The sequence below is a fragment of the Pteropus medius genome, unplaced genomic scaffold, assembly GCF_902729225.1.
Source record: "Pteropus medius unplaced genomic scaffold, Ma_sr-lr_union100, whole genome shotgun sequence".
Classification (NCBI taxonomy): domain Eukaryota; kingdom Metazoa; phylum Chordata; class Mammalia; order Chiroptera; family Pteropodidae; genus Pteropus; species Pteropus medius.
Genome location: NW_024351732.1, coordinates 3,594,411 through 3,607,633, shown reverse-complemented (window position 1 = coordinate 3,607,633; position 13,223 = coordinate 3,594,411). Strand labels below are relative to the sequence as shown.

Here is a 13,223-nt window from a genome sequence, read left to right as displayed (position 1 = left end):
AAATATTTCCCACTATATATAATTATATAGATATAAATTCTTATTATCCCAATAAAAAAAAAGTGACCTGTTAGTTGTCAAAATATTTCCATGACTATTATGAAATCACAAGCTTGTATTAGGTATATTCCTAAAGTTTCTTCTGTCCTTGATTTGATATTTGTATCATTTAATGGGTAGAGTATGTTTAAAAAAAAAAAAAAGTGTTTCCATGGAGTGAGCTCTTTATTCAAAAATAAGTGGACAATTGGTTTAAACCTCTAAATGAAATTCTAGCCATAGCAGTATAGAGCCACTAAGCCCTTTTGTAATTCAATACAAAATTCCTGAGCCACATTCTCTTGTTCTCGTAGGCTTTAAGCTGAATTGGCTTCCATGGACATCTAATGTCACAAGTGAATCTACATCATGGGCCATCTTATCTGGGTGATGTTACAGTAGGCTCCTTTTATCCATGGTTTCATTTTCCATAGTTTCAGTTACCTACACTCAACCAGAGTCCAAAAATACCGAATGGAAATTCCAGAAGTAAACAACTGATAAGTTTTAAAACATGAGCCATTCGGAGTAGCATGATAAAAGCTTGTGCTGTCCTGCTGTATCCTGCCCCAGACACGAATCTTTCCTTGGTCTAGCTTATCCACACTGTCTAGGTTCCCCACCCGTTAGTCACTTAGCAGCCATCTCAGTTATCAGATTGTTGCCTTATCACAGTGCTTGTACTCAGCAATCCTTATTTTACTTAATAATGGCCCCAAAGTCCACGAGTAGTAATATTGGCAATTCAGATCTGCCAAAGAGAAGCTGTAAAATGCTTCTTTTAAGTAAAAGGGTGAAAGTTCTCAACTTAATAAGGAAAGAAAAAAAATTGTATGCCTAAGTTGCCGAGATCTACAGTAAAGATGAGTCTTTTAGTCATGAAATTATGCAAAAGGAAAAAGAAATTTGTGCTAGTTCTGCTGTTGCACCTCGAATGGCAAAAGTTATGGCCATAGTGCATGACGAGTTCTTAGTTAAGATGGAAAAGGCATTAAATTTGTGAGAAGAAGACATGAACAGAAAACATGTTCCAACTGATAGCCATTTGTTGTACCAGAAAGCCTTGAGCCATACAGAGACTTTAGTAAGGGATCCTCCAAAACAGTGACCCCAAGTAAGAGATGGTTACACAGACTCAGGAATAGGTTTGGTATTTTATCGTTTCATATCATCACAAGAAGAGAGAAGGATGTGTGTGGTACAATAATATATTTTGAGTGTGAGACCACATTCAGATAGCTTTTATTACAGCGTATTGTTATAATTGTTCTAGTTTATTATTAGTTATTGTTAATCTCTTACTGTAGCTAATTTATAAATTAAACTTTATTGTAGGTATGTATGTAAGGAAAAAACTAATTTATAAATTTAACTTTATTGTAGGTATGTATGTAAGTTTGGTACTATTTGTGGTTTCAGGCATCCACTGGGAGTCTTGGGACATAGCCCCTGCGGAGAAGGGAGGACTGCTGTACTGTCTGTCAGCCATCAGGCCTCTCGTTCTCTGTGTTCTCAAAACCTTTAGGCCAGCATCTCAGAAGTAATGACACTGTCAGATTACTATTCTGTTTTATTCCTTAGAATACGTACAACTAGAGGTGAGATTGTGCCTTTCCTTTCTGTATTGACATGCAGAAAGATGAACAACAAATGCTTGTTGACTTAGTAAATTACACTAATGAAGCAAAGTGAATGTATATTGAGTGAACAAATAAATAGAAAAATGTCTCTGTTGAGAAAAGAAAAGCTAAGTTTTCCGAGTTTTTCTTTTTCTTTTTAAACTGATAAAAGCTGACAATGTCAGTTCATCTCATCAGAGAATATAAAAATTACCTGTTGAAAAAACACTGCTGAAGAAATGGAGGGAAGGGGCACTTTAAAAGCTGGTGGATTTCTTGCCAATATCTTCACTTGGGAGGACATGCCAATGGCATCCTGTGGGTGTGATAATATCCTGCTCTGGAAGGCACTAAGCAAAGGGAAGGTAAAGACCATTAGGAAGTGCTTGTGATTCTGCTGCACATTGTTTAGACTCCAGCAAGTAAATCCACCAGATTTAAATGAATTTTCTTTCAACTTTGAAAACATTCCATTTGAAAATATTCCAAGTCAGTTGATTCATCTAGATATTTTCAGATAAATGTATGTGTAGAACCTGCAGCATCTTACAATGGATCAGATTTTTTTAAAAAATCTGTAGGTGTAGTAGAGAGAGAAGGAGAGTAAATGCTTTAAACAAATAGTTCAGTATTCAAAGGCATATGTAGCTTATTGAAGTTTTGATGCATGAGTATAGAATCTATACCTCGGTAATTATTTTTCTAATTCTTCTACTGAGTTATTTTGTTTTATGTAAATAGTTACACTAATAACACTTAATATTCAAATTTTTATAGAGGTCTTAGAAAAAGAATAAAGGAAAGAAGCTTGCTCACTCTCCTATCAGAGCGAGTTCCAAAAAGTCAGTACCCATATCTCCTCTAATCCTGAGCCTTTAATTCTGGCTAACCTTAATCGTGCACCAAGTAGCCAGTTTTCAATAAAACTGAGTGTCCTCAATCAGCTCGGTTCAGAGATAAAAACTTGGTCCTTCTTTGTATGTTCCTACATGGCTCTGCCTTGCATCCAGTTATCCTCTGCTTTAGAAGTGGAACACAAAAGAGATGGAGGTTGTTTCTTCTCTTGTTTCTGACCTTGGATATGACGACTGCAATCAGAATGATCTTTCTTAAATTCAGTTCTACTAATGTTCTTCTAGCACTCCTCCAATGGCCCATAAAAAGCTTTATTCAAAGACCTGGGCATCCTCTCTGAACTCTCAAAGCTGCTGGGAAATTATGTTCTGGCTTTAGCATTTGACCTATCCCCTTATCTTCAAACCATGTGAGTTTAATTTTCTTCTTTGTGGATGTGCCATAAACAAAAGTAATAATTATAAAACTATGTTTTAGAAAAAGGCGTTTTATGACATTTAAGGCAAAAGTTATTTATTGCAAGAATATGATGTGATGCTGAGATTCAGTCACAGCTAGGTAGACTCCTCTTCCCAAACAGGAAGTCCCCTTTAGTTCCACATTGATGGCCCCTGATATTTTCTGATAATAGTTGAAACCATAAGCCAAAAATAGTACTATTCTGCTTTAGCTATAACCATGTGGGGAAAAGTTGGGTGAGGGGAGGGAATATAAAGAAATATAAAAAAGTCAGGAGTAAGACAAGAGTTTATAGCTTATTGTCTGAATTTATCACAAACACCATTAAAACCTCTACCTAAGTTAAGAATTCAGAAATTTCCATTACTATTTAGGCATAAGCAGAGTAAGTCCATGAAAACAAAAATCTCAGGCCTCACCTCAGCTGACATCATCTTCTTCCAATATCCATAAAGTTGGGACTAAAAATAACTGATACAGAGTGCAGATTAATAGGAACTATTTATCGAGAAATGTCTATGTGAAAAGACTGTTTTTAATCACACCCGATTAAGGGTTTTTACTAGTTTATCTCTAAGAAAGAACTGAAAGAATATCTTTCAAATAGGTCGCTGTATATCTTCGTATATATCAATTTTGGAGCAAACTATATTTTTATTTTAACTGTGAGCCCATCTAATTAATTTATTTTTTTGTATAAAATTCTGATTTAAATCAAAACAAAAAAATTGTTTTGAATGGCCATCTTAATTGGATATACTTTATCTCACTACTATAGTTAAAATATTAGAGACAAGAAGAATAAGGCAATTAGATAAGTAAATACGCTATATAGTATATTTACTATATAAATATATAATCTATATAAATAGATAAATAGATAATTTGCTTTAATAAGATAAATTTATATGGCTAATCAATGTTTTACTAACTACAGTCTATAATCTGGTAAATTATGAAATTAATGATATAGCACCAGCACCTTTTTAACTGAAAAACTAGAGAAAAAATATGAGTGCAGCACACACAGAAAGTTAAGTGTGGCTTTTTGAAGCTTTTATTTCATATAGAAGCATTTTTCATATAGAAGTACAAGCATATATACACATATATACATATGTATATGCATATATGTAGTATATGAATATAATATAAAATGTGTTTCTTACTATGAGTGGTGATTAAAGTTTTTGGAAAACTAGGCTATATAATACAAGGATAAATAAGCTGATTAAAGATTCAAAATATCTGTTCTACTAAAATAAAAGGAAGAAAAGGAAAGAGATTATAAATGACACTGAATCTTTTTTATGGTTTAACAACCTTTTAGATGTTGATTCTTTCCCTCAGATTATGGTTTTGTATAAGATATATCTAAAATTATCATGACTATTAACTAAGAATGAAATCTAGAGTTTGATATTAAAGATTTGTTTCACTAGTGAAAATACAGTGCTAATACATCAAATTTGCATCCAGACCCAGCATGGACAAATTTGTTCATTTTTACCCACAAATGCAGATTAGTTTTGGTTTCAGACAACCATTTCTTAAACCCGTCTCACCAAGAAGAATCAGGTAATAGTCTTAAAACAATCAGAATAGTTCTATCTCTAATATCAAGGAAAAGGCAGCCAATGAGAATAATAGGAGACAAGAATGGAAAGGTCATGCAAAGATAAAAATAAAGAACAAAGCAGAACTATTTTTTTCAGTGGTTGAATCCATCCTCCCCAGACCTTTCCTGGTTAGAGAATCAGCCTTAGAACCTAATTTACCTTATCAGGGAAAAGAGTAATAAGGGAGAACTTGAAGAATTAGGATTAAACATAGAACCCATTGACACTATGCACTTCCAATTGCTGAGTTGGGATTGCTAACAGGAAGGTGTGCCCTGCTCAGGTGACCTCCCAACTGCAGCCTCACTGAAAAACAAATGTCCTGAGGGACACTGACCTACAAAGGAATCCATGCCTTTTACTCCTCTCCTCACAGAGTTAAAATTTTAACCACAATCACAATGGCTAAAAAATATCATTGTCTTATGACCCTAGTTTTAATTCACACTTTAAAAAAATTAACTAGGAGGAGAATCAATCTTCTTTCCTATCTTCCTTCTTTGACCTTTAAATAAATTTACGCTTAAAAAGATTAATTAGTAGAAGTGCCAACTATGATCTTACCCTAATTGGAGGTGTTCTTGTGCTATAGTTTCATAGTTTGAGTTTTGCGAATTGATTACTTCCTTGTAGTTAGTTTACTTTACCTGAGCTTTCTCTTGCCTTCTACTCTTCTCAGCTGAATAATTTCAAAGAGCAATTATCTTTCATGTGCAAAAGCTAAATATTTCTATGATTTGGGGAACTCTAAAATATTTACTGAGCTCCTCTCAAGTACTTGCAGAACTATAATATGTATTTTGGGGAGAAAAGTTTGTTGTTGTTGTTGTTGTTGTTGTTGTTGTTGTTTTAAGTCTTTTCTTTTGTGCCTCTTACAGATATTTTCCTGGTATGTTACAGACACTTTATTGGCACATAAGTGTCAGTTGTTATTTTAAAGAGCTGTTCTAAAAAACTCTGAAAATCATTTAAAGACCAATATCTGTTAGAGGAAAAAGAGGATAGGAAATTATGCGGAGGTGATTCACAGAGAGTTTGGGTTGTCTTTCTTTTGAAATAAAAGAAAAGAGAGTGAGAGAGATTTCAAACATTAAGGAAAGTACTAAAAATAAAATAATAGACAACTATGAGTTGCAAAGAAATAAAACAGATTTGAACATGTTAATATATTAACCTCAGATCTATCTTCTTTGTGTTTATTTTTGTGTGTTTACTTTTAATATGCCTGAGGCTCTCCCCCTCCCCACCATAGTCACCCTCACCTATCTTCTTCTCAATGAGTAACTTTTATCATAAGATTAAAGTACTTTCTTCTAGGCGTGCTTTTTTTTTTTCTTTTCTTAAATAGTTATGTAATTTTCTTGGCTTCAGTGTTCTCCTTTCTAAAAGTGCATATATTAACCTTACAGAATTACTGTGAGAATTAAATAAATACATGTAAAATGCTTGCAACAGTGCTCGAAACATATTATATAGCCAAGAAATTTAGTTATCTAGTAAGTTGTTAGCTACCAACAACAGTGTCCACAAACAATATATATTACTACTTAAACATGTTTTAAATTAAATCATGTTAAGCACTATGGAACTGATGATAGTTGACCTTATTTGATCCTTAAAAAAAGCAATTTCATATAATTCAACCTACTATATAATGTTTTCATTTGTATATCTGTGTTGCATTGCATATAACTTTTCAAATACAGTTATTTTAAAAATTGTTAATGATTATATCTGCATGATTAATATTTACTTCTTGACATAATCATATTTTGACATCATGTAGCAGTTCATTTAGGCTTTTTCAACTGGGATTTGCTATATTAACTTCCACATTTTTACCCTTATAAATGGTGTAGGGATACACATGGTTATATATACTTCCTTATCTATGAATTAGTCCATGTAAAATAAAACTTAAAAATGGAATTCTTAGGTTGAATGGTATACATATCTATCACTTCACTAAGAATGAGAAATTATTTGCCAATGTGGTTGAATCAATATACATTCTCATTAGTAATGTATTCATAGCTTCACATCCTCAAAAGCAAGGAAGCTTATTTATTCGGCAAACTGAATAGCTCTGAATTAGATCTCACTTTTGTATTAATTTACATTTTCATGATTACTAGTGAGGTTGAACATATTTTCATAAATTTATTTTCCATTTAGATTTTCTCCTCTGTGAATATTTTGTTGTATTACACCCACTTATTTTATGTGTTTATTTACCTTTTATTTAAAATTTGTGGGAGGATTTTTCTATTTCCTACATTACTTCTTTTTCAGTCATATGTACTGCAATTAACTTTACTAGTCTAATATTTGTCTTTACACTATGTTTATGATATCTTTTTATTCAAACAGAAATCTTTAATATAAACAAGAAATGTATTGATCATTTCCATGGTGATCTGCGCTTGGTGTGTCTTATTTAAGAAACACTGCCTTACCCAATGTCATAAATATATTCTCCTGTGTTTTATGCTAAGAGTTTTAAGTGTATGCTTTTTTATTTTGACTTATAAACAAGAAGACCATTGTATAACTTTTTGAACAAGAAAAGCTAACTTTACTACTCCTATTATAATAATTGGAAAGGCCATTTTGGCAGAGTCCTAAAGGTGTCCCAGAAAAAGGTCACCAGGGAAGGCTGTTTCCAGAATAGAACTGTAACTAGGATCAAATGAAAATGCTAGAAATGAAAAACACAGTGCAGAACACCTGAGATCTGGACCCAGGATCTGAAAAGTAGTGGGTTTGTTAAGGAATAGAATTGATTTATATTAGACAAGTTGTGAAGTCAATGTCATAGATTGTGAATGCTCTTATTATTTATGTAATCACAGATTTCTGTCTGGTATCATATTATTTCTGTCTAAAGAAGTATCTTTTATATCACTTGAAGAATAGTTGAGCTGGCAGTGAATTCCCTCATTATTTTTCTGAGAAAGACAAATTTATTTCTCTTTCATTAAGAAAAAGATATTTTTACTGGATATGGAATTCTGGGCTGACATATTTTTCTTTTGGCACTTTAAAGATGATATTTCTTTTTCTTTTAGCTTGCATGTTTTCTAAAGAGAAGTCCATTTTGATTCTTATCTGTCTTCATTTGTAATTCCCCACACTCTTGAATGCTCTGTGTTCTTTTTTTTTTTTCCTTCCTCTACTCTTTTTTTTAATCTTTGTTCTTAAGTTTGGATAATTTCTATTTTCCTGTCTTCGAGTTCCCTAATTCTTTCCTTGGCTGTTTACCGGTAAGTCTTTCAAAAGAATTCTATACTCTGTTATTTCATTCTTGTGGTTTTATTTTTTTTTTATAATTTCAATCTTTCCACTAAAACTATCCATCTCACCTAGCATATTTCACAACTTTCTTATAAGAACTTTTAACATTTTAATTATAATTTAAATTAGTAGTTTCAATATCTGTCGTATGTGTGGATATAGTTTTAAAAATGTCTTCATCTCTTAGTTGTATGTTTTTTCTGGATTTTTTTGAAAACCAGACTACTCTGAGGGACAGTAGAGACTGAAGTAAATATGATTTATATCTGGAAATAGGCACAGCTTTCTTTTTGCTAGGCCTTTAGTATGAGATTTGAGTTCATTTAATGAGGAGGCGGGTGGGATTTGAAGTTTATGGTTTCTATAGTTACTTTCAGTTTCCTACAGCTGCAAAATCCTTTAGGGATACTTTGTGTTTACAGTGGGGACTGGTTTGCCAGAAGGATTTTTTCCAGTTGCTATTCCATCTTCAGATTTAGGTCTCCCCTTTGACTACGCCTCAAAGAGGTTATATCTCTTATATTTGACTTATTGTTTGATGTTTCTTCATCTTGTGGTTGGGAGTGGGAGATGTTTTTATGTACCTGATTATCATCACCATATCCTAAATTTCAGGAGTGTAATGTCCTTGGTACTATTGCTCTCCTGGTATATCTCTGACACCAGTACATATTCCTGCCCCTCTGCAAAGGTAGAGGGCACTTCCCATCCCCCAGCCTCATCACCCCTGTTCCCTTCTTTTGGCTGCAACATGCCTTTACCAGTGCCCTAATTATGACCATGTTTCTTGCTTTTTCCTCTCCTTTTACAAATTAAGACTTTGTTTCATAGGAGATTTAGAAAAGAAGAATCCCAGTAGAAGAATTTCATGCCTTCCTACAGTACCTATTGTTCTCCTCCTCAATGTGTGTAACATTAAAATTTTTTTTTTTTTTTAGACAAGGCAACCCTTGGTTGACTTCACAGATTGCAAGGACCTTGTCAGCTTACAATCTTTTATTTTTTATTTTTTTATGCTTACAGCACCTGGTCTTCCTAGGTGGTCTCCCATCCAAGTACCAACCAGGCCCGACTCTGCTTAGCTTCTGAGATCAGATGGGATCAGTCTTGTTCAAGGTGGTATGGCCGAAAAAAATTTTTTTCTTGGAACTTTTCTAATCATTTTAGTGAGTTGGTTTCATGGAGAAAAGCCCACAAGGGTGTGTAGACTCTTTCTATGTTTGCCACTCCTAGAGATGTGACCCCTCATTGCTAGTGTACACTCAGACTCCATTGATATACCATTCACCCTACTAAACTGTTCTTACAGTTGTTCTTGCATCCTCCCCTACTAAGCGAGAATAGGTAGATCATCTTTCCTTCTGGTACTTCTCTCTTCTTCAGTTTTAGGCCAGTTCATTCATTGTCCTAGTACCTCAGCTCTCTGATGAATTTAAGAAAAAGCATGAACTTGTTGTGCACCCAATTTTGTGTTGTTGTTTTCATATGATTGGAGACAATGTTTTTTTAAGCTCCCTACATACCTGATTGAGAACTGAATAATGCTAATTTAAAATCACAAACTGTGTGCTCATATTTAAGTTCCCAAAGAAGAAGTTTGGTTACTGAAGACTTGCTTGAGTCATAAAGAGGTATATCAATTTCAGAAAAGTTGGGAACTCATTGTCCACAGGAGCTAAGAAGACCCAGGTATATGTATTGTTTTAATTTTCTCCCAGTGAGTGGCTTCTGAAAGTTCTGCACGGCTTTTAGACTGTCAAGAGTGAGTAATTTTCTTCCTATAATAGTTTATGTCTTAGTTAATGCATATTTATTGATTAAATTATAATTTAGGAAATATTAATGTTCTTTTTGAGTTAAAATGGTATGTAAATAGAAGGAATTGACCTCACATCCTCTCCACTATGCAGCTAAAGTCATCCAGATGTTTAATAACAATAGAATCAAAACAATATGTAAGTTCACAAAGGCCCTGATAAAGAACTTCTGAAAAATCAAAAGGAGTCTCAGTAAATCCTAAAATAGAAATGCCCAAGTATACTGTTGACCTAGCCAGGTAAGGGCAGAGATGTATGAATTATCTTGATCTAAAGGGACAATAAAGAAAGCAGAATACCAATCTATGACTGTAAATTATATAGCCTCATGTGACACCAAATATAAAATGGTATTTGTCTTTGATACTACAGGAAATTTGAGATTAACTATTTTATTTATGGCCCTATGATCCTGGAAAAAGTTTATATTCCTGCCTGTTGGGTTTCTTGACTTGGAGGATAAAAGTATTACAATAACTGGTACAGGTATAATGTGTCTTTTCTTTATTAGGTTTTTATTTATAGATTTAGTCTTTTTTAGATCTAGTTTTAGAGAGCATTGTGAAAGCTTTAATAGAGGTTTGGGTGGGTTTATCTGAACCTTCATGGGTTCAGCCTCAATAATTCTTACAATATCAGTGGATATTTTAGGACACAGAGATTCCAGATTTTTATGAAGATCTTCAATCTAGGTTGGATTTAGATTAAAAAAATGTAGATAACTCAATGTCCAAGTGATCTGTGAACTTACAAAAAGGAGAGTCCTAAAAGATTTCAAGAAAGAGACTACAAGGAGAACACTGAGTCTGGCAATTTGCGCAGTATATCACTTTCTATGAAGTTAGCACCTGTGCTGTCATAAAGGAGGAAAGCTATTATCAGTTAAACATAGGAGACTGAGTGTCTGAGTATCATTAGAGACACCTACCACCTGGGCAGTTTGTTAACTTTGAAGCAGAGGTTGGATAACAATGCCAAACTTTAGTATTGTGGTATCTATAAATCAACATTTTACGAGGTTGTCCTTTAATATTTAGATATTTCTTCTTGTAAGATTAAAAATAAAATAGAAAATGGAGCATTGGATTCTCCCTTAGGCTATCTTTATTGATTGCCTACTTTATTTTTTTTTCCTTTTACTTTTTTTGGTTAATATTGAACAATTGTATTTTTTTCCTCAATGTCATTTTGTTTTTATGACATATGCATTGGTGTCCTACGACATGATTTCTTCTTATGACTCTTAATGACTGGGCTGAGAACATTAGTTGTTTTATTTGTAAGAACTACAGTTTATTCTAGGTCTTATTCTGTTTTTGTTCTAAAGCCCCACAAAAATATTCAGTAAGCAGAAGATTAGACAGAGGGACTACTTTCCATTTGGGTTTTGCTTACATATGAAACCTGCTATTTCTGGTTAAGGCTTTCACAAAAAAAAAATAAAAATAAATAAAATAAAAAAGTAATGAGAGAACCGTGTTCACATTTGCTTCAGGAGCTGCTCCTGAGTATTATCTAAAGTTGTTAAAGAGCTTGTACTGAATGTCTTCAATGGATTTATCCTTTTCTTGCTTGTAGGATTTGATTAGAGTCAATTTATTTTCATCAGAAAGATTTTGGAGATAGTCATCGAAACCCTTGTTCAACATTGAAAGCTTTTCTAAACTCCTCTGGCTTTCTATACGATTTGGAGTTTTTTCCTGAGTCTGCCTTTTCCATAACAATTTATGCATTTGAGATTCTTTCTATTATAAACTAATTGATATAGCTCTGGGAGCCTTGTCATAAATGAATAAGTGAAATATGTTTATCTTAATCTCTAGAGCAAAATTTTAAAAATACAGTTTACCTAATAAGAGACAGAAAAGGAGGAATAAAAAGGAGGATGATAAAAAACAAATTGCAAGACAGGAGACTTATACACATCAATGTTTACAGTAAATGTGACTGGATTATGCTTCCTAATTAAAAAGAAGATACTGCTAGTCTTGATGAAAATGTAAGACTCAGTTATATGATGTTTATAAGAGATATATACTTTGATATAAAGATGCAGAAATTTGAAAGTATATGATTGGGAAAAAAACATTTCATGCAAATACTAAGCATGAGGAAGCTGGTATACAAAGTACATTTCACTCCAAGGCATATTGCTAGAGTTAAAAATAATATTTAATGATGAAAAAATGGTCGATTCATAAAGAAGACATAATTTTTAGAATGTATATTTATTTCACTCTTCAATTCAGCTCATTTTTATTTCTATTCTCTTATTGTTTCCTTAACCTTCTAATCATAATCCGATACGCTTAAGTATAGTTTCTTTCAGAGTTTTATTTTTCAATTGGGGCCTTAATTCTTTGTTCTAAGTTCCCATTTTTTTTCATTTTTGTTTTGTATATGTCATGTCTGCTGATTTCTCACTTATAATTTATACAATTTTTTATTTCTCAGAGACCTTGTTTTCATCTCATCATAGGCAGATTTGTACTTGTACTGGCTCAGTTAGGACTCTAACTTCAACTTCAATGTCTTGCCTCTCAGAAATCTACATCTTTATTTTCTTCTTTCCCTATAGTCACTGACAGCCAGCCCATAACTTCCCCAGTTTGATAACCAATTTCTTCCAGTTGCCTCTCTAGTCCTCCTCCCACCAAATTAACTATGACTAAGACCAACTAAAAAAAAATAAAAAATCTAGTCCCAAGCCTTTTGTATATTGTCACTTTATATATATAGAAAGGCTTGGGACTAAAATTTGTGGCATCTGAAATTTAAAGTGGGAAAGATGAGGATGAAAAAGCCAAAGAGAGAGAGAAAAAAATGGAGAAATGTCATCTTCCCCTATCTGAGACTAATTCCTCCTTTTCTGGCCTTTCTCATGGCTTTCTACCTTCTCAAGAAACTCACAGTATTAACTGTGCTTTCTTATGTGGGCCACTTCTTCCTCTCTACTGAGTGTTCTTTCTTAATATATAAATAAGCTTAAATTTCCCCCCAACATTGAGTTACTTACCATTCACAGAACTAGAGAAGTAACAATTAAACACAGATCTGAAACATAAATTAGAATGAATGGGAGGAAGGGCAGGGGTTGCAGGACAGAACATCTCAGACCTTGACTAAAAGCCTTGTAATGGGAGAGAATATCTCTCATTTCAAATAACTGAAAGCAGAGCAGCATAGCTGAAATGGCAAGATCAAGGGGATGGCTGTACTCTATGAAATTGGAGAAATATACACAAGATAGATCATCGGGACTTTGTTGTCACATTATGGATTTTGTTCTTTGTTTTAACAGAAGAAAAACAAAAAATAAACAAATAAAAACATGGAAGTATTTTAAGGAGATTAGCATGATCCTACTAGCATTTCAAAATCATGTTTAAAAATGGGAGACTCCAAAGCACATCGCTTATTGTATATCCTCTGCATAGTTCCTCAAATCTTTGCATTGGGTTTCCATTACTGCTATAACGACTTACCACAAATCTAGTGGCTTAACACAACACATATTTGTT

General features: G+C 33.2%; 1 pseudogene; it reads right to left on the bottom strand.

Moving 5' to 3' along the window:
• Nucleotides 1-8,899: 8,899 nt before the first annotated feature.
• On the bottom strand, nucleotides 8,900-9,018 carry LOC120588990 (uncharacterized; annotated as a pseudogene).
• Nucleotides 9,019-13,223: the final 4,205 nt, after the last annotated feature.